Source organism: Tamandua tetradactyla, chromosome 23, assembly GCF_023851605.1.
Source record: "Tamandua tetradactyla isolate mTamTet1 chromosome 23, mTamTet1.pri, whole genome shotgun sequence".
NCBI lineage: Eukaryota > Metazoa > Chordata > Mammalia > Pilosa > Myrmecophagidae > Tamandua > Tamandua tetradactyla.
This window is the reverse complement of record NC_135349.1, coordinates 22,692,598-22,713,512: the sequence shown is the minus strand read 5'-3', so window position 1 is coordinate 22,713,512 and position 20,915 is coordinate 22,692,598. Positions and strand designations below refer to the sequence as shown.

The 20,915-nt window shown below is 37.9% G+C and overlaps 2 long non-coding RNA genes across 6 annotated transcripts in view; both read right to left on the bottom strand.

Annotated features, from left to right (window-relative positions):
• Positions 1 to 1,856: 1,856 nt before the first annotated feature.
• Positions 1,857 to 12,092, bottom strand: LOC143667191 (uncharacterized). Its single transcript, XR_013167945.1, has 3 exons — positions 12,008 to 12,092; positions 4,565 to 4,665; positions 1,857 to 2,111 (listed from the first exon to the last, which is right to left on the bottom strand). It is a non-coding gene; the product is annotated as an uncharacterized LOC143667191 (long non-coding RNA).
• Positions 12,093 to 12,233: 141 nt separating this feature from the next.
• LOC143667190 (uncharacterized) overlaps positions 12,234 to 20,915 on the bottom strand; it is a 150,504-nt gene continuing 141,822 nt past the window's right edge. For all 5 annotated transcript variants that reach the window (XR_013167940.1, XR_013167941.1, XR_013167943.1 and 2 more), the window contains one exon: positions 12,234 to 12,331. This is a non-coding gene — a long non-coding RNA (uncharacterized LOC143667190). The remainder of the gene's footprint in view (positions 12,332 to 20,915) is intronic.

Below are 20,915 nucleotides of genomic sequence, written 5' to 3'. Positions count from 1 at the left end.
GGATTCAGACAAATGTTGCTTACATTCACTCCAGTCACAAACACTTGAAACATTTAGAATTTCAGTCTCAACTAAAAATTGAATGTAACAATATCTATTGCCTAAACTGTTGCAGAAGTAAATGTGACATTCTTTAAACTCTCCACCATAACAACTAGCACTGTGTAGACACTAAGATGTGCTCCCATTCCCTTAATGACACCGTGTGCTACATCCAGATATACTTCAGGTTGGAAAGATATTGAGGGACCTTTGTTACACGAAGTCTTGCTTTAGATTCAAAGCTGACTATATTTCATTTCTGGCATTTGCATCTTCTTCCTGATAACCATTTCTACATAAACAGGTTGAGACCAAACTAGATGGGTTGAAGTCCCATCTTCATCTGTGAAAATTCACAGGAGCTTTTCAATCTCTGGAATAGGCAACCAAAGTACACTATCTGGCTTGAGGTCTTGTTGAGCAACTAAATTGCATTTATGAATATTCACATGAATAAGTTCAACATATGTATTGGCTCAATTAAGCCAGACTATTCTAAAATCCTACCTACCAAGGTTGAAGCTTAAGTCTATTTCTTATTCTATGGGTTGCCTTTCCACTGATTGAAGCAGCATTTCATGCAGTGACTGGGACAGAGCATACACAACATTAGACATAGTAACTCTATTCAGAAATGGTTGTGTCAAACTGGTGCAAAGGCAGAGATTCCAAGGAGGTATTTGGTACACAGGCCTCCAGTTTATCACAGTCAGATTCAGAAACTGAACAACCAAAATGTATAAACCATAATTTGCTGAGATGAAAGTCTTCTGGGTATTTGGAAGGATTTGCTGTCTGGAGAAAGTGTTTGAAACCAGGGATCTCACTGTGGTGGTGAGAAAATAATAGTGTCACATGGAATGTGTCAAGAATGGTCAATCTGTCATGGGTGGTGAAATCCCATTGTGATGTGGTGATCCAGACTTTCCATGTAACAACACAATTCCATCTATCAAAGTTCAGACCTAGAAGTGAATCTGTGTCACCATAAATGATGACAACACTTGCTGATGAATCTTGGACTCTGAGGAGGTAATTCCAGTCCAGTGTATAATAGTTTCTCTCAGTGGCAGAGATCATTTCCACAAATGCCACACAGACACCATTACTGTCCATCTCTCCTCTCAGTTCTGACACAAATTGAGTACCTTTCATATCTTCTGAGACAACCAACCCAACCCACGTCCAGTGGAAATGCAGCATTAATAACACCATGCCAATGGTGTTATTTGGGTGCCATGTGATAAAGTGATGGAAATGGGCTATTTTCATTCAGAAGAGGTTCCATAGGAACCATAAGTAAGCTAAACAATGAAAGAAAGAGATCATCACATCTGAGTTCAATGGATGTAATTTGAGAAAGAATATTGCAGTGAATTCCAGTCAGAAAACTTAACTAACCCCAATGGATATTTAATAAAGTATAGAATTTAAGATTTAAGATTTGTTCATTTCAGTATCACTGCACTATTTCCCTCTGAGAGTTCCCTGAGATAGTTACTTTCATTCTGAGACCTTTGTTCAGATGCATAGTTTCCACAAACTCCTATATATTACCTCCCATGAGGTTCTTTATGTATTTGTGCTCCCTTCCCATGGTTTCTCTGCATTCTCTACTAAACACACACTCACATGCGCACATGCACACACACACATTTCTATATTTGTTTTACTCCTGGGTTGAATAAACACAGTTTTCCCATTCACATCTTGGTCACCTGAAAATGGCTTTAGGGAAGTCAAGCATTTATCTGTTTTCTTTCCATAGCTGTCCTCACCTGTGGAAATGTATAGAGTTCCAGCAGTGTCCCCATTTGAGCAGAAATTGACCAAGTGGTTCCTGTAACGACTGCGACAGACTTCCTCCCTCTTTCACATGAATAATTATGGATGGTCTTCCCAAGGGCAGACAGCCATATCAGGCAATTCTCCAATGTCCTTCATTCACTGGGCAAGACATTGTAGAGATCATATCCCAGACACATGTTGGGTAACAATGCGGGTCCTTGCTGATGGTCTCAATAGCAAAAACAAAGGCCAAAACATACTGGTAATGTTTGGAGAAAAATCTGCAGGGAGGATGGAAAGATGCGTAAGGAAATGTCTCAAATCCCGTCCTTTGACATTATCCCTAATCAAGACTTCAGTGTGTACCTTGGTAGGAGATGGGTGCCCAGACAACTTATTCTGTGTGCATCAATAGCTGTCACTGCTCTCGCCCTCAGCATTTGGTACTAATATAATTAATAAAGTCTTTTATCCAGATGCCCAAAATTTAGTGCTAAGTGTTCCGTAGGGGAATGTCAGAACCCATAATAGGTTGTGATTAATAAAGTGGCAGATTTTTCAGTTAGGTTTAAATTATTTCAATCCTGAAACTCATACATGTATATTCTTTTTTACACTCACTGTACTTCAGAGTGGCTCAGATTATATACGAGGTGTCAGGTTTCAGGAATAGTAGGATACATTCCTCTTACTGTCAATAACCATGATAATTCATGGCTACATACAAGACGTTATGAGAAGTGGCAGGGGCAGGCAGAGAGAAAGGGCAGGGATAGGATGAGACAGAGTCCAGCCAAAGGCTATCCATCAGATGCCTTAGCTACTACCTGGCTCAGAGACTCAGGGATCTGCAAATCTAAAAATTAAGATAAAGGAACAGAGTTCCACAGTTCTCATGGATGGAACATTTAGGAGAAAAACACATGAGTCATTGAGAGAAGCACAAAGAGAGAGATGCATGTGATGATGCTGAGTTGTGCCTCAGAGATATATAAGAGATTAAGGGGATGTGGCTTCTCAAACTTCATCATCAGTAAATTTAAAATGTAAGTATCTCACATTGATCAGTGGGATTGAATTGAGATTTCAGAAATAGGCCCTCGGATCTATGGTCAACTGATTTTTTTTATAATGTTCTCAAGTCCACACAACTGGGACAGAACAGTTTGTTCAATAAATGATGCCAGAAGAACTGGATATTAATATCCAAAAGAATGAAAGAGGGCCCCTATTTTACTCCCTTTACCAAAATTAATTCAAAATGTATCAATGACCTAAATATGAAACAGTACCATAAAACTACTAGAAGAAAATGTAGGGCAATACCTTCAATATCTAATGAAAGGTTATAGTTTCCTAGGCCTTACACCCAAAGCACAAGCAATAAAAAAAAATGCATAAATGGGGCCTTCTCAAAATTGAACACTTCTCTGCACAAAGTATTTTGTCAAAAGGTGAAAAGGTTTCTGACTCAAAAAGAGAAAATGTTTGGAAACCACATATCTGATAACAGTTTAATATCCAGATTATACAATGAAATCCTACAACTCAACGACAACAACAAAAAAGACAACCCATTTTTAAAAATAGGCCAAATCTCTCTCCAAGCCAGCTCTGCCAATAAAGTCACTACACTCCCCTCTACATGCGACATGCCTCTCAGGGGTGTAAATCTCCCTGGCAGCATGGGACATGACTTCCAGGGATGAGCCTGGCTCTGACAAAGCAGGGTTGAGAATGTTTTCTTGAACAAAAGATGAAATGAAATGAAGTTTCAGTAGCTCAGACATCTTAAATAGAGTTGAGAGGTCATTTTGGAGGTTGCTCTTATGCAAACTTCAGCCAGATATTGCAAATTGCTGCAATATGCCAAGCCCCAACCAACAACATTCTTGAAACCTATAGAATAGTCTGGGTTCTATATAAAACTTTATAAACTTTTTTCTTAGTAAGTTTATTTTTTCAGAAACTTAAGTCCTTCAGATTGTTCCTATGCCTCTTAAGCCCTTAAACCTAAAGGTACCGGTCTCTTCAAGAGGATCAACCTCATAAGGTTGACAGTCCTTTCTAGCCAAAGTCGTTAAAATGGTCATTGACCAGATATCCCTGAAGATTGAGAATATGATCAAATGAGAGGGAGGAGGTGCAACTGAGAAATTAGGATTTAATTAATGATTACGATTACTGACCCCCTATACAGATATTTCTTTTTTAACCTTCTAGTGTACTAGAATGGCCAGAAGGAAATACCTGATATTGTGGAACTGTACTCCAGTTGCCTTGATCTTTGATAATGATTGTATAACTATATAACTTTTATCATGTGACCATGTGGTTGTAGAAACCTTGAACTGACACTCCCCTTATCCAGTATTTGGGTAGATGAATAATAAACTACAGATGAAAACAATAATAATAATGGGTCCATAAGGGGTATGGGACGTTTTGGGTTTTCTTTTTTCTTTTTACTTCCATTTTGGAGTAATTAAAATGTTATAAAATTTATTATGGTGTGGGCCAAGGTGTCTCAGCAGGCCGAGTTCTCACCTGCATGCTGGATACCCAGGTTCGATTCCTGAGGCCTCCCCATGAAAAAAAAATTATTATGGTGATGAATTCACAACTACATGATGATACTGAGAGCCATTGATGGTATACTTGGAATGGATTATATGGTGTGTGACTATATTTCAATAAAATTGCACTTAGAAATGGGCCAAGAAGCTTAGCCTACCTGTAGTTATGCTTAAGAGTTACTTCTGGGGTGGGCCACAATTGCTCAGCAGGCAGAGTTCTCACCTGCCATGCCAGAGACCTGGATTTGATTCCCAGTGCCTGCCCATGTAAAAGAAAAAGAGAGTTACTTCTGGAGGACCTCTTTTGTTGCTCAGATGTGGCCTCACTCTCTCTAAGCCCAACTCTGAAAGTGAAATCATTGTCCTACCTCCTAGGTGGGATATGACATCCAGGGGTGAAAAGTCTCCCTGGTGATGTGGGAGATGACTCCCAGGGATGAATCCAGCCCTGGCACCGTGGGATCAACAATTCCATCCTGACCAAAAAGGGGAAAAGAAGTATAACTAATAAAGTATCCGTGGCAGAGGGAGTTCAGATAGAGTCAAGAGGCTACTCTGGAGGTTGCTCTTATGCAAGCCTCAGTTAGACATTACTACTTATCATACTGCCAAACCCCAACCAGGACCATTCTAGCAAATCCTAAAGAACACCTAGGATAATATATAAGATTCCACAAGGGTTCCATGCACTGGTGTAACTTTCCAGAAATCTACACCGTGCAGATGGGTCCCTGGACCAGAGAAGCCCTGAAACTTAGAGAGGCCCTGACTCTCCAGAACATCAGATAGTTCCATCACTCTACCCCATATTATCAACAGACTCTTCCAACATGAAAAACTTAGAATGGCCATAGCCCAACTACTCCTAAAGAGAGGGATAGAAAATTCAAAAAAAATGGTGGAGTTATAGAGAAGATTGTATTTAACAAATGAATATGATTGCTGAATTGTTAAATTGTTATCTCTCTTAGTCTCCAATATCTTAGAGAACTAGAAGCAAGAAACTAAAATTGTGGGATTATAACTTGTGTTAAACTCTGAAATACGTTCTACAACTAACTGTGGTGTTTGCTTTGGTATTTATTACTTTTTTGTATATATGTTATTTTTCACACAAAAAGTTGATTGTGGTGATTAAAAAATATTTAGGCCTTCTAGCCTCCTATATTTTGGAGCAGCTAGAAGGAAAAATTTGAGAGGATCATATGGTAGCCCATGACCAACCCTGGGATCTGTTCTGTAACTACTTTTTGAAGAGTGCTTTGAAAACTATTGCTTTTTTAATTTCTTTGCTTTGTATATATGTTATACCCTACAATAAAAAAGTTAAAAAAGTAGGCCAAAGATATGAACAGATATTCTTTCCAAAGAGGAAATACAAATGGTTAAAAAGAGCAAGAAAAGATGCTCATTTTCACTAGCTATTTGGGAAATGCAAATCAAAACCACAATGATAAATCATTTCATATCTATTAGGAATGCCACTATTAAACAAACAGGAAACTACAAGTGTAGGAGAAGATTTGGAAAAATAGGAACTCTTGTTTGCTGCTGGTGGGAATGTAAAATGGTATAGCCAATGTGGAAGACAGTTTGGCAGCTTTGAAAGCTGAAAATAGAGTTGCTCTGTAGTCCAGCATCCCACAACTTGGTATATACTTTAAAGAACTGAAAGCTTGGACACAATAAACTTTTTCACACCAATGTTCTTAGCGACATTATTCACAATTGACAAAAAATGCAGATGATCCAAGTGTTCATCAACCTAAGAATAAAATGTGATGTCATGGTCAGCTTCATGTGTCAATTTGGCCAAGTGGTGGTACCTGTTTGTCTGGTTGGGCAAGTTCTGGCCTGTCTGTTGTGATGAGGACATTTCATAGAATTAAACTATGATCACGTCAGCTGCATCCACAGCTGATTCCATTTGTAATCAGCCGAGGAGAGTGTCTTCTGCAATGAGTGATGCGTAATCTAATCACTGGAAGCCTTATAAGGAGGATTCAGAAGAGACAGGCTCTCTTCCTGCTTCAACCAGCGAGCCTCTCTTGTGGAGTTCGTCCAGACCCTCCATCAGAATCATTGGCTTCACAGTTTGCCCTGCGGATTTTGGACTCTGTGTTTCCACTATTATGTGAGACACTTTTATAAATTTTATACTTGTGAGTGTTTCCTGTTGATTCTGTTTCTCTAGAGAACCCTAACTAACACATGTGGTATATACATACAATGGAATATTTATTTGGCAGTAAGAAGGAATGAAGTCCTGAAGCTCCCAACAACAGGGAAGAACCTTGAGAACATTATGTTGAGTGAAGTCAGACACAAAAGGGCAAACATTGGATGATCACACCAATATGAACTAATTATAATATGGGAACTCATAGACATGGAATGTAGAATACTGGTTACCAGGAGATAGAATGAAGCTAGAGACGGGGGAGTTGCTTAAGACATACAGAATATTTAACTAGGTTGAATAAAGGAGTGGAAATGGATAGAGGTGATGGTAGCACATTATCGTAAGTATAATTAACAGTGCTCAATTATATAGTAATGTGGTTAAGAGGGGAAGTGGTCATGTCATATATATCATCAGAAGGAAAGCCAGATGTTCAAACTTGGGCCAGGAAAACTCAAGAAATCTGGTACTGGATGATGACTGTGATTAACAAAAAAATTCTCCCATGGACTAGAACAAATGTACAAAACTATTGCAAGGCATTAATAACAGAGTGATAAATTGGGGATAAAGCACCTCTTGTAAACTACAGACTCTAGTATACAGTAATATTTTAATATTCTTTCACAAACAGTAAGAAATATACCACATCAATGCTACAAATCAATAGACGGGAGGGGCGGCGATAAGAGATATGGAATTTTTTGGGTTTTCTCTCCTCTCTCACTCTCTTTTGAGTAATGAAAAGGTTTTAAAATGGATTGTGATGAATGCACAATTATGTGGTGATACTGTGAGACATTGTATACTTTGGATGGATTGTATGATGAGTGAATATATCTCAACAAAATTGCATTCAAAAAGAAAATAACAGTCTCTGGCCAAAGAAGTCTGTAACTCTTATCTGGTAGGAGCAATTTAATGGTAAAATAGAGTAGAACTGTGATTATTTTAAGCCTCTCATCTAAGTCTTACTAGTTACATACATGTATTTTCACTTGTGCGCATATTTATTTAGGTGCACCTACTTATTTACATATATTTTTCATTGGACAATTTTCCTTTTCAGCATTCTTCTCCAAATATGTTCCTTTTCTCTCAAGTACATACTTTAGAAGTTCTGGCTTTCATCTTTCATACTCTGTGGTTTTCATAAAAAATTTAAATGATTAATTTACTTTTCTTTATCTTCTTGGGTATGATTTTTACTTCTGTATGTAGTCTCTCATCTGGTTTGGAAAATGACCAAACATGAGCTATTCAAATATTGCCTCTCAAATATGTCCTCTTCTTGCTTCCATATTTGAATCTGACTTTGAATTTTTTAATTTAGAATAGTTTTCTTCTAACTTAAAAGCTATTGTCCATCAATTTTTCAGTTATTTATAAATTTAAATATTGCAGTTTTTTGTCAGTGCTAAAATCTGGCTAATTCCTTTTATTTATCCTCCAATTTATTAATTTTCTTTTCAACTCTGTGCAATCTTGAGTAGAATGCATTATAGTCACATTTATATCTTATTTCTAATGTTTTTACATTTTGTCAAATCTTGTTGGTATATTTCGTGGCCTCTTTTTGCATGCTCACTATTGTAATTCCATTTCATTCTTTCATAATTAGGGATCTGGGAATTACAGCAGCTAAAGCCTGTAGGAATCTAAACATTTATTTTAATATTGAGTTTTATTTATTTTGCTTATACTTTTATATGTTGGTGGAAACCATTAGCAGACTGTGAGCTCATACTTGTTTGATTCTAATTTGTATAGGATCAGGACCTGTGTTGAGTATGTTTCTCAATAGAGGGTTTAAGTTGTATTCTGCTTTAAGACAGAGGTCATACCAACCAAGGTTGATGCCAGGCCCTGACCATACCCCATGCTTACCCTCTCTAAACTCAAGAGGCACAGCCTTCCCTCTGCTGTGCTGTTAAGCTCTCCCTCTGCAAATGCTTGTAGTTCAGTGCTCGCATTTGAGTTTTTGCAGTTGTTCTTTCTTATTTTTGTCCCTGGGGATGCATTTACTTTATATGATACCAAAAAAGCATTAAATTTAGGATTCTTACAAGACCTGGTTGAATTTTATTAGGACCTTCACAGAATCCTGTAAGCCAACAGTTTAACACAGAAGTCTCACATTTCTTTGCTATCATTTTCCCACATATATATTATTTGTGTGAGAAAAATATCAAGTTCTGTGCTCTGTCAAAAATTCCTTCTTGGGTATTTTACAAAATAAGCTGTGAAGTGGAATATTTCCTCCACCAAGTTTCATTGAGAATTTATAAATGTATGTTTTAAAATAGTTTTAATAAATGACATTTTTGAGGAATCAGAGTTCAATAAGAGCTATAGTTTGGAAAATAGTATTGTGTATCAACATATATATTCTGATTTTTATAATAACAGTAGGGTTATGTGAGTGTTTTTTTTCATAAATATATTTTGCTAAGAAATATTTTTTTAGGAAATAGCTGCAATTTACTTCCAAATGGTTCAGAATAAAATTAGAGGATTGTGGAAAGAAAGAAGGAAAGTCATGACAGCTTATTGAATTTGCCATTAGATAAAGTTAAATATAAAGAAAGTAAAGAGTAACATGAAATATAGACATGTATCATATTTAAAAGGCTACACATTATATATACTTGAGTATAAACTTTTGACCTGCATTTCCAAAACATTAAAAGCAAATAGCTTCAGATTCAGCAAATATAAACGGGCCATAGATAATAAGAGAATTACTGGTGGTATTCCATAGCAGCTTTTACCAAAAGAGGATGTCACACAAATGACATTATGTATTTCAGTAAGAAATTAACAGAGACAAAGGAGGTTAATTGGTAAAATGTGGGCATCAATATCATAGTATCTACTCATAAAACATTTAGAAACATGAGGATACTAAAATTAAATTGAAAGAACTAAACTTCTTTCTCATGTCTCAGATAATCAACAATAAATAAATCGATAATAAACAAAGGAATTTAGTATACTTATTCATAATTCTTTCCTTTATTTATCTCAAATGTTCAAAACTATGAGGAAAAATATGTATTTAAACAAATGTTGGTTACATATTTGACCATTAATTTGCTTAATTGGCTTTACAAGAGAACCATCTCGGATAACTATTCAAATGGAGAAATTCTTAGATACACCTCTAAAAATGTTCAACAATTTTCTTCCAAGGTAGGCAGTCTCTAGAAAACACCTAATTAAGCTCAAAAGTGCTGAAGCAATAAAACAGTTGTAACTCTAAATTATTTTCCTAAATGACTCCTTGAATTGAACAATAAATCAAATCAGTATTTTCAAATTGGGATTAAAGAACTCAGGAAAGAGAGAGACAGACTATATATATATATATATATATACACACATATATATACAGATACAAACATAAACTATATAAGAATGGCTTTGACATAAATTACCCTGACCCCTGTAAAAACCTTTACTGAGAGATCCAAACAAGACTTTTAAATGAATAAGTGTACATGATATTATGCTCTAAATAAAGATATAAAAGAAAGTTTGATAAAAATGTAGAGATCAAATGGAATTTAAGAACAATCAACAATAATTTTTTAAGTTTTCCAAAAGAAAAAATATTCAGAAAATTATTAAAATATAGTAAGAGAAAAAAAATGGGTTCCAAATACCAAAATTATGTATTTTTAATTAGTTACAGTAGTTCAAAGTAATTCACTTTAAATGAGGAGGGACAGATAAGTCCATGGAGGGCTACAAAGCATAAAGAAACAGATCAGTGTATAAAAAAAGGAGCTTGCATATCATAAGTTAGCATTTAAAACACTAGAAAGAGGTAAGTTTTTCATTTAATTGTGAAATTTAACTCTTTGGGAATAGGTGATCAAGTTATATATCTATTCACAATTTAGTAAAAAATAAAATGTGGATGGTCAAAAGAGTTCAAAAACAAAAGCCAAAGTAATAAAGCTGACCAAGGTTATATTCATAAACTTATAAATTGCAGGTGTCATGACTAATAAAGGAAGGGTAAGGGAAAATGACCAAAAAAGATAGGACCAATCTGAAAACAGATTGTTTCATTTCTTCAACAAAACAGAAGGAAAGCTTCCTATAGCAACCATCAATCTGGTAAAATATTTGCAGCAGAATTGGAGTTCAATTTTTTTGTTAGGTTTATAAAAAGCTGTTATAAAAGCAAAAGTTGTATCAACTATTAAAAACCCTGACAAAGGGTATAAAAAGGCAAGTCAAGAAAAAATAAAGGCTAAAAATCTCATAGGTAAATTGATCAATCCAAATATTAATAACAGAAGTGCCAAAAATGTGACAGAAATGGCTGTTCTCATGCCCTGTGGCAGTGAGAGTGTAAATTTGCCCATTTGAGAGCACACTGGAAATATGAACATAAGCATGTAGCTGTATACAGACTTGCATCAGCTCTTTTGCTTCTAAAAATTTATCTGTATCAGAGATGCATTCAAAGACATCTGCACAGGAAAGTGCTCTGAAATAGGTGGTAGATTATTCTAGGCCTGTAAAATATAACATGATATAAGTATAAAAAGTAGATATTTACTTTTCAATATAGAAATATATAATCAACATGATGATAGGTAAGGATAGCAACTTAAAGAGTAGAGATATTTTTAAATAAATTATCATTTTTATACCATATTGGAAGATTTACAAGTCTCACTCAATAGTAAACATGGTCTTTGAAGTGCAGACATCAAGAGATACACACATCTCTGAATAAGTCCTCCTGTGAAGGCCTGTGGGACTCCTAAATTTTTGAACATGTAAGCTGATCACAGTCTTTTGCATCGTGACTTGGAAAAATGAGTCTTTCTCCAATCTTACACACCTTATGCAACTTCGTAAGTTAAATATGAACCTCTTCCTGCAAAGAGATTCAAGAGCACACATTTCCTGACTTAAACTCACTCAGATCCTGAAGCTGGCAACAAAGTCAATAATGAGTATCAACAGCACTTAAGAACCAGGAGCGTAAATATGTATAAACTCAATACAACAATAAAAGTGTGCTGAAATAAAACCCACTTGATAAAACCCTGAAATAAAGTCCAAACCCCATTGTTCTAGAGTATAAGTAAAACTATGTTAAATTGAAGGAAGTGAATGTAATAAATGAGGCAAATCTTATCCGGGGCTGCTTATCAGGAGCAGGAGGTTTGCAGCCCTCTTGACACAAATAAAGAAATATAGATATTTTGCCATGAACCAGGCTTTTGTCATAGGAATCCGTTGGCACCAATGGTTTCTCTATAGAGTTATTGCAATTTTTCCAATCAAATGAAGAAATGTTGACATATTCCCGGTAGACTGTAAAGAAGAGTAGTTGCTGTGGCCTCTGAGGCTCAGCTTCAGCCCACACCCTGTGTGTCTGAGGGCTCTCACTTACCCCCTTCCTGGGGACCCCTCCATTGCCTGGAACAGTCATGGTAGGACAGTGAGGTCAGGGACTGTGGAGTCTGGCTGAGAAGACCTGCTGGGAGGAAAGAGATGTAGGAAAGACCTCAGGTCATGTGTAGAAAAAGGCCAAGAAGATGGAAGAGAAGCCAAAGGAAAGAAAAATGAATTCTCACCTCCAGTTTGAAAAGACAGACATCAGTAAGATGATCCAAAATAAATTATAGACAATGGCAGGGAAAGGCTGGGCTCCATGATTTTAGAGCTCATTGCCTGAGCATTGCAAATGACACCAGACTTCATTCATCATCCTTCACTATCAGGCAGAAAAAAATACAAAAAAGCAGACACTTACTCTTGGAGAAACACATCTGTGCCAGGACAGCCATAATACCACTTCCACTCTGTTATAAATGTATAAAGGGGGGAAAACCCAGCAAGGACCAAGTCTCCATCCCTGTACACACTGGGCTTCATTTTCATAAAGCAGCTGGGATCATCTAAACTGCACTCAGACAGGGGAAACTGCAGAAGCGTGAGAATAAAAATCAGAGGGAGCTTCATAGGAGCATCCCCATAAATGCCAGACAAGGCCCTTAGTCCATGATAAAGTATGAAGCAGGCAGGGCTAGTATGAAATCAGCTGCCTTCAACTCTGCTACAGAATTAATAACAGATGAATAACTGGTATGTCCAACCCTGTTGGGCGAGCATAATACAATAGTTTTGCAAACAAGTGAATATATATGAATGTATATTTATATGGATATATTAATTATAAATGCCCTTAAATCCCTCATGTGTGTTATAGGATCATCCTGACTACTTTTAGCCAACCCACTGGCAAACCCTCAAAGAGAGAGAAGATCTGGGGACCATTTCTTCCCTGGAGCTCTGCCTTTGAGTCTCTGTGCCCACGTGAAAAACAATGGGAAAACATGTTTGGTGATCAATTTCTCCATCCCACTAGGCCCTAAAAATGAATAATAAAATCCTAGAGAACAACCCCCCTTGAGGCAATTATCTTCCCCAACCCATATCAATTTGTTAGTGTCATGTAAGGAGCTAAACTTTGTTGCAACACAGTAAAATAACATGCGATGACAGGGTCAGTGAGTGCCCTCTCCATAAGGAGGATGCACTAAGCCCTACAACAGTAGGTTCTACAGAGGTCAGAGTGGGACACAGCAGTCTCAGAACCAGGCACAAATCACATTCTGTGGGAAAAACATGTAGTCCTTGTTCCATAATGCCCAGCAATGTTGCCTCAGATGCCTTGTCCTGAGTAAGTAACAGACCTGAACAGTTATCAGTCAGGGGCCAATTGTAGAGTTAAACAACACACGCATTTCAACAGGAAATCTCATGGAAGATATTATTAACTATTACAAGAATTTGGAAGAATCAGAGATTTGTTAGTAAGAAGTAAAGAGGACTCTAAATAAAATATAGACGTAGATACAAGGGGCAGTTACTAACCCTATGATTGAGAAGACCTCTCCCCACCTATGGCTGGGATCCAGTTCTCACTTGGGGGCACATCACCATGATTCACTGAGTGGCTGAGGATTCATTGGTGAGCTGTGTTGGTGGAACTTGCCAGAATTCTGCCCTCCAAGGTGCTGGGAAAAGCTGTTCATTGAAATGTGTCTCACTGGAAGAAGTCTACTACAAAGCCAACAAACAGGTGTTTGGTGAAGATAGAACCTGACCAGCTATTTGTCCACCCACAGTGCAGAATCCACACACTGGAAAAGCAAGGACAGTTGCAGGAGACTGCCACATGAGCACACAGGAACCTGGAAGCTAAACTCTTTTCCTCCCACAATGTCTTTTGAGTATTTTCGACTAACAAATCTTCCATGACAGATGACAAAGGTAAAAGGTAAAAAAAAAATGGCCCAGATTTATTTACACAGAACAAAGGGTACATCTGTAGCTGAGAGGCTTAAATTCATAATCAGCACTAGTTCTAGTACAGGAAGCAGGTATCAATTTCTCCTTTCCATTCAAGATAAAGAAAGACTCATTTTCATCATCTAGTAACTGGTTCTCTGATATCTCTTCAGACCTCCATCCTTTGTAGACATGCTGTCATTGCACAAAGCTGTCATCTTCTCCAAGTCTTCAATATTGGCTTTACCCTTTGCTTTTAAGGGAATCTGAATCAAACCAACATTGGAATTTCTGAGCATCTGTCATTCTTCAGGTGAAAGATGCCCAGAAATTCCAGTGTTAGTCTGAGTATGTCTAATGATGAGAGCTGGAGGATAAAGTAAATAAACAAGGTAAATGAATGGTAAGGGTCATGATAGAGGAGAACAGGATAGAAAAGGAAGAAGTTGAAGAGGAGGGAGCCAGATGAGGATGATGAGAGAAAGGATATGGTAAGGAAGAGACAAATTACTTATAGGTGGATGAAAACTGAGAAAGAAACACTAAACTTTAAGACAAGAATAATGATGGTGATTTCTGTTCATTGAACTAAGTCTATTTTTATGTATTTGTTCTATGTTATTTATATAAATTCTCATAAAAACCATATGAGGACATGCATTTCACCCATTTTAAGGATGGATAATTTTCAAAGAAATTATATTGCTCAACAAAGATCTGAATTATGGAACATACAGATCCAAGGTGCATCTGTTCAAACTGACTCGAGAACCCAGGGTATTTCTGCTGTAACCACCTTCTGGTACAAGAGTATCTCCTAGGCTTCAGAGCCCAGATGTATAGGCCTTGGCATTCCCATTTCATCCTATTACTGCTCGCCATTATTGTTTTTATATTCACTGAGTTCAAGCATCCAGATTTCTGGATAATTCCTGTACATTTTAGTTAGCAGAGAACATTAGTTTAATACTGTGGGCCTTGCCAAACATGACACAATAGTCTATGAAGAGAAGTGGAATCATAAATCATTAAAGTCTTAATGGTCATCTTGCATTTCTCAACAGATATGTATTGGCATGTGAAGTGTCCAGACTCTCAATACACAAATATTGAGTGATCCCTGCTTGCAGAAGGCTGTGACCTTCCTGGCTTATGGAGACCCTTGGTGGACAGCTCTGGCCAGCATGACTCTGTGCTTCTCTAGTCACTACTGTGGTCCTGCGGAGCTTTGTGAAACACTGAGATACTCCCCTAGTCAAGGCCAATAACTGGACTCTGAGCTACATCCTGCTCATCTCACTCATCCTGTGCTTTCTCTGCTCCTTGGTCTTCATTGGCCATTCCAACATGGCCGCCTACATCCTCTGACAAGTGGCATTTGAGCTGTCTTTATAGTGGCTGTTTCCAAGGTCTTGGCAAAACTCTCACTGTGATTCTGTCCTTCAAGACTACAACCCCTGGAAGAAGGATGAGGCAGTGATTGGCCTCAGGGGCCCCAAATTCTGTCATTCCCTCCTGCCTGTAATCCAGCTGACTCTCTGTGGATGCTGGTTGGGAACTTTTCTCTGCTTCACTTATAGAGATGCTCATTCTGAGTCTGGCAGCATCACCATTGACTGTAATAAGGCCTCTGTCACTGCCTTCTGTTGTGTCCTCAGATTCCTGAGCTCCTTGGCCCTGGGGAGGTTCACCTTAGCTTTCCTGGACAGGAACCTGCCTGATGCATTCAATGAAGCCAAGCTCCTGAGCTTCAGCATGCTGGTGTTCTGTAGTGTCTGGGTCACCTTCCTTCCTGTCTACCACAGCTCCAAAGGGAAGGTAATAGTGACTGTAGAGAGCTTTCCCATCTTGGCCTCCAGTGTTGGTCTCCTAAGCTGCATCTTTGCTCCGTAGTGCTACATTATACTGCTAGGTCCTGAAAGGAACATCCTGATGGGGTTAAGCAATAAAACAAGTTCTGTGGGACAATGAACAAACTTTTCTTTCTTGGGAGAATGGGGCTCCAAATAAACTAAATTAGTTCTTCAAAAAGATATGAGATAATAAGGCACAAACTGGATGAGTCTCACAGTTTTCAACATTCATTTTGCCCTCCTTTCTTTCTTTTGTAGTGTCAGTGTACCAAAACTCACAGTCATCCAAATTTTTCAAGTCTAAATTTTCTTTTGGAGTAATGTTTGTAGTAACGTGCATGGTAACACCATGGACTGTTGCCGTTACTTCCATCAGCATCTTTGCTAACCCACCTATCAATGGTATTCTTGTATTTCCATATTCTCCATTTTCCTCTCTCTCAAATATATTAGCCAACTCCTCCATGACTATTTGTTAATTATTCATTTCCTTGCTAGTTTGAAATCTGACATTCATTATATCAAAACCCCTATATATTTATGAGTTTGATACTGTGTTCACTAATTTACAGTAAGTTTACATAGCTGGTAGTACAAGTCTTTTCTCAGTGTTCTTCTTGTTCAAAGTTGACTTGTGTATCCTTGCACATTTCTTTTCTACTTGAAAATCATCTTCAAAAATGTCATTGAAATAACATTGAGATATATATTTGTATACTTGTCCTGAGTTTTACATACACTTGGGGTATAATTTCCATATTTGTACTTCATTACAATTTTTTATTCATAAATATGTACCGCTTGTATAAATATATTCATACTAGTTCCATCAGCCAACTTTCACGAAGTGATGCTACAATAAAGTAGCAACCTCAGAATCTCAGGGTCTTGTTCATTTTACAAGCCTATCAACCAGGATCCCAAGTCCAATACTTGGGACTCTCTTGTAATTGCCAATGTTGTCACAGAGGTAGAAGAGAAATGGTAGGACCCCACTATGGCTTGCAAATCTACAGTTTAAGGAAAGATGTATCTCTTGAGCTTACATTTCATTAGCCAATATAAGACACATGGCCAAATTTAATGTCATTCTTTTGGAATGTAAGAGCCTCCCACACTGAGGAATGATAAACTGATATCAATAATACTGTCCACTGCATTATGACCTCTTGCTCACACATATTTGTTTACATCCCTTTTGCACACACCCAGTCCCAAAGGGAAAGAAAGTAAACTCCCACCAATAATATCTTCAGGTCTCACAATAGCCTCTGATTCTGATTTGGTGTGACCCAATTAATCTAAACATATGTGAATTATAAACAATTATCTCCCTATAGGTAATTGCTGATATTTAACCAGAATTGTGATATGGGGCTGCAGCGTTGATATACCCCTGAGGCAGGACAGTGAAGGTATACTGTTGACCTTGCCAGATGAGTGCAAACTCTTTCTGGTGGCCCTTACTGACAGCTATCGAGAAAAAAAAATATTTACCAGATCAATAGCTGCACACTAGGTACCAGGTGATGTGTTGATATGCTCAAGTAATGATACCACATCAGGAACAGCAGCTGCAATTAGAATCACCACCTGATTAAGTTTATGATAATCCATTATCATCCTCCAAGTCCCATATGTTTTCTGCACAGGTGAAATAAGAGACATGAATGGGAATGGAGTAGCAACCACCACCCCTGCATCCTTCAAGTTCTTACGAGTGGCACTAATTTCTGATATCCTTCCAGGAATATAGTATTACTTCTGATTCAATATTTTGCTAAGTAGGGACAGTTCTAGTGACTTCCACTTGACATTTCCTACCATAATATGCCTCACTTCATGAGTCAGAGAACCAGTGTGAGGATTTTGACAGTTGCTGAGTATGTCAATCACAATTATGCATTCTGGAGCTTGGGAAATGACCACAGAATGGGTCCAGGGACCCACTGGCCCTACTGTGAGATGGACCTGAGCCAAAATTTCATCAATCACATCACCTCCATAAGCCCCTACTCTGACTGGTGGATCATAGTGACATTTTGGGTCTCCTGGAATTAGTGTCTTCTGAGCCAGTGTCCTATAATCCCCAAAATATTTGATCATTTCCTTTTCCCCACTGCACAGTCACCCTGGGAAAAGGCCTTAGGTCCCCTTGGGGAAGGCTGGGAGGAAGGTTAACAGTATAAATTTTGGGCAGTGTAAAAGGGTTCTTTCCCAAGGGTACCCACCCCTCCCCTCATTCAAGGAGCTCTGGGTCTGTAAATTGTCTCAACTTTGGAAATTAAGGGGCCGTGACTCCCTGGTTTTGTAATTCAAGTTAGACTTTTGTTCACTTGACCTAGAATTCTTCTGCTTATACAGCTTAAACAAGAATTTAGTAGACTGCCCATGTATTTCACTTATAGGTACTCCATGTCTACTAACAATAGCCTCACAAGTCTCTGTGAGTCAGATTATTTTGGCTTCTGCTTTGAGTCAGCTGTCCATTATGGTGACTGCACCCACTTTTTTATGGTGAGTACCTATCACTACATGTCTTCTGCCAAAATGGGATCGAATCAACCCTATTGTGTTTGAGGATTCCAGCTCAGTGACAGCAGTTCCTACAGTGATATATGACCTACAGAGAAGGGCGACTATGGAGCTCTTTGGGAATGATGGGACTAATCTCACAAATTTATTTCTCAATATTCCAGTGAAAGATGTGTCCTCTGGACATTCCTGGGGTGTGTGAGCAGATCTTCCATGATAAATCCACTCTAATATTCTCATCTCTCTGAGCCTCTGAATCCTCTCATCTGCATTATACCAGGGCAATTCTGGAATTCCTACCTCAGGTAATGTCAGCTGTCTTTGGATCCCTGCTTCAGCCAACCATCCAAACAAACCATTAACACCCTTTTTTAATCCCTCAAACTACAATACTGAGTGCAAAATCTCGGCTTAGTTGACCCATATCAATAAATTCAGCTTGATCCATCTTCCTATTCCTTCCACCATTATCCCACACCCTTAATATCCATTCCCACACATATTACCTTGATTTCTGTTTAAATAGATTGGAGAACTTATGCAGTTCTTTTGGACTATAGTGTACCCCCTCATGGGTCACAGTTGTACCTCACCTTTTGGTGACTGTAGGAACTTTAGTTATAGCTCTTGAAGAGAAAAGGGGTGGTGGGGGTAGGTCATGAAAAGAAAGAGAAGTGTCCTTCAAGCCAATTAACTCAGTGCATTCCATTGCAGTTCCATCTGGTGAAACAGGATTAGTGGCTCCAGACAGAGAAGTGAGGGCTGTTTCACCAGGGGAGGTGGTAACAGAGTTAGCAGGCATTGAAGGGTTAATTTCATTAGGTGGAAGTTGGATGGCAGACTCCTCTAGGCAGACTGGAGGCTGGGGAGCTGTTTCCCCAGTCCATTACAGGTCTATCTAGCAAAGGCTTATCAAATTCCTTGGATTCCATCTCCACATTGCCATTATCAACAAGCCATACATCCCCATCCCACAATTCAGGATCCAATTCTTTTCCAATCAAAACTCTTACTTTAACAGCAGACACCCTACAAGGTTGAGAATTTAGTTTACATTGTAAATCTGTTGCTTGCACAGTGAGGCTCCATGTCTGGTTTTCAGAGATTTCAAGTCTGTGAGCACAGAAAAACAAAGAGATTTCTTGTTTCTTTCAAGGCAAATATAGAAACGTTTACACTATTCAAATGGCACTTAAGTTGCAAATTTGATGCCTTCAGCTCATCCCTTTCTCTCATCACTGTATCCATCATATCTAACAACAACAACCAGCAAACATGATTATACCTCTTAATCCCATAAGACTCCATAAATGTGCCAAAATCACTGTCACCCAGAGTCTTGCTTCATAGAAGCATACAACTAGCAGAATCTAATGGTGATGTTTTAAATACCTCTCTTGCCAACTCACCCCATGGACTGTCAAGTGCCATCTTGATTATTGGAAACAGAGTAATTAGTGTCTCTGGGTCTAATCAGAGTAGAAACCAATTGAAAAGCCCATTTTTAAGATCCAGTTTCTCAAGAACCACTTCTGATGCCAAGTTGCATTAGTCAAGGTTCTCTAGAAAAACAGAACCAACAGGAGATATCTGTAAACATGAGACTTGTAAAGGTGTTTTATGCAACTGTGGAAATGCAAGAGTTCAAAATCCGTACAGCAAGCTGCAAAGCTTGTGGCTCTGATGAAGTGTCTGGATAAACTCCACCAGAGAGGCTCACTGACTGAAGAAGCAGCGAATAGGTCCCTCTTCTCCCTTAAAAATTCTACAACTCGATTATCTCATTGGTAGGAGACAAGCCTTAACTGATCACAGATGTAATCAGTCACAGATGCAATCAACTGACTGATGATTTAATACGTCAGCCTTGCGGTTTACCAACAAGCTATGAAATATCCTTGTAAGCAATTGTCAGGCCAGTGCTTGCCCAATTAGACCACAGAGCATCATCACTTGGCCAAGGGGACACCAGAACCTAACAATCACAGATAGGAAAGGGAACTCCTCAACTAAAGAAGGGTAAATATACTAAAAAATGACAGTGCAACCTACCACTTCCATCCAGTAATTTTTGTTCAACTAATTCTTGGGAACATTATAGGCTTTTTTGAGTATTTTTAAGCAACATATTTGTTATTTAAACTTATTATTTTTTATGTACATGTATATTGATTCATATAGAACCACAAACCAATCTGAAATACTTAGATATATGTAGTAATGCACTTATGAGACATTTTTATTTTCTATTATTTTGCATATTTATTCCATTACTTCTAGGTTTCATTTCATGTTCTAGTATATTATGTGAGTTATGATTATTTGGGCTGCCTGATAGAATTCCTTCCTTTAGTTATAATGTTAAAAAGGTTTTACTATTAATTATGATATTTGTTTTAATTTATTATATATACTCTTGATCAAATTAGGAACACTTTTTGAAATTTCTAGAGTCTCAATACCAGGGTCAGGATTACAGATGAACGTTGTAGAATGTTTTTGTTATATAGTGAACATTTCTGTTGGGCATATTCTTAAGAGTGGAATCACTGGTTCATAAGCTAACCATAAGTTCTGTTTATGATTAAATACAATGAGTAAACTTTTGTCCTGTCC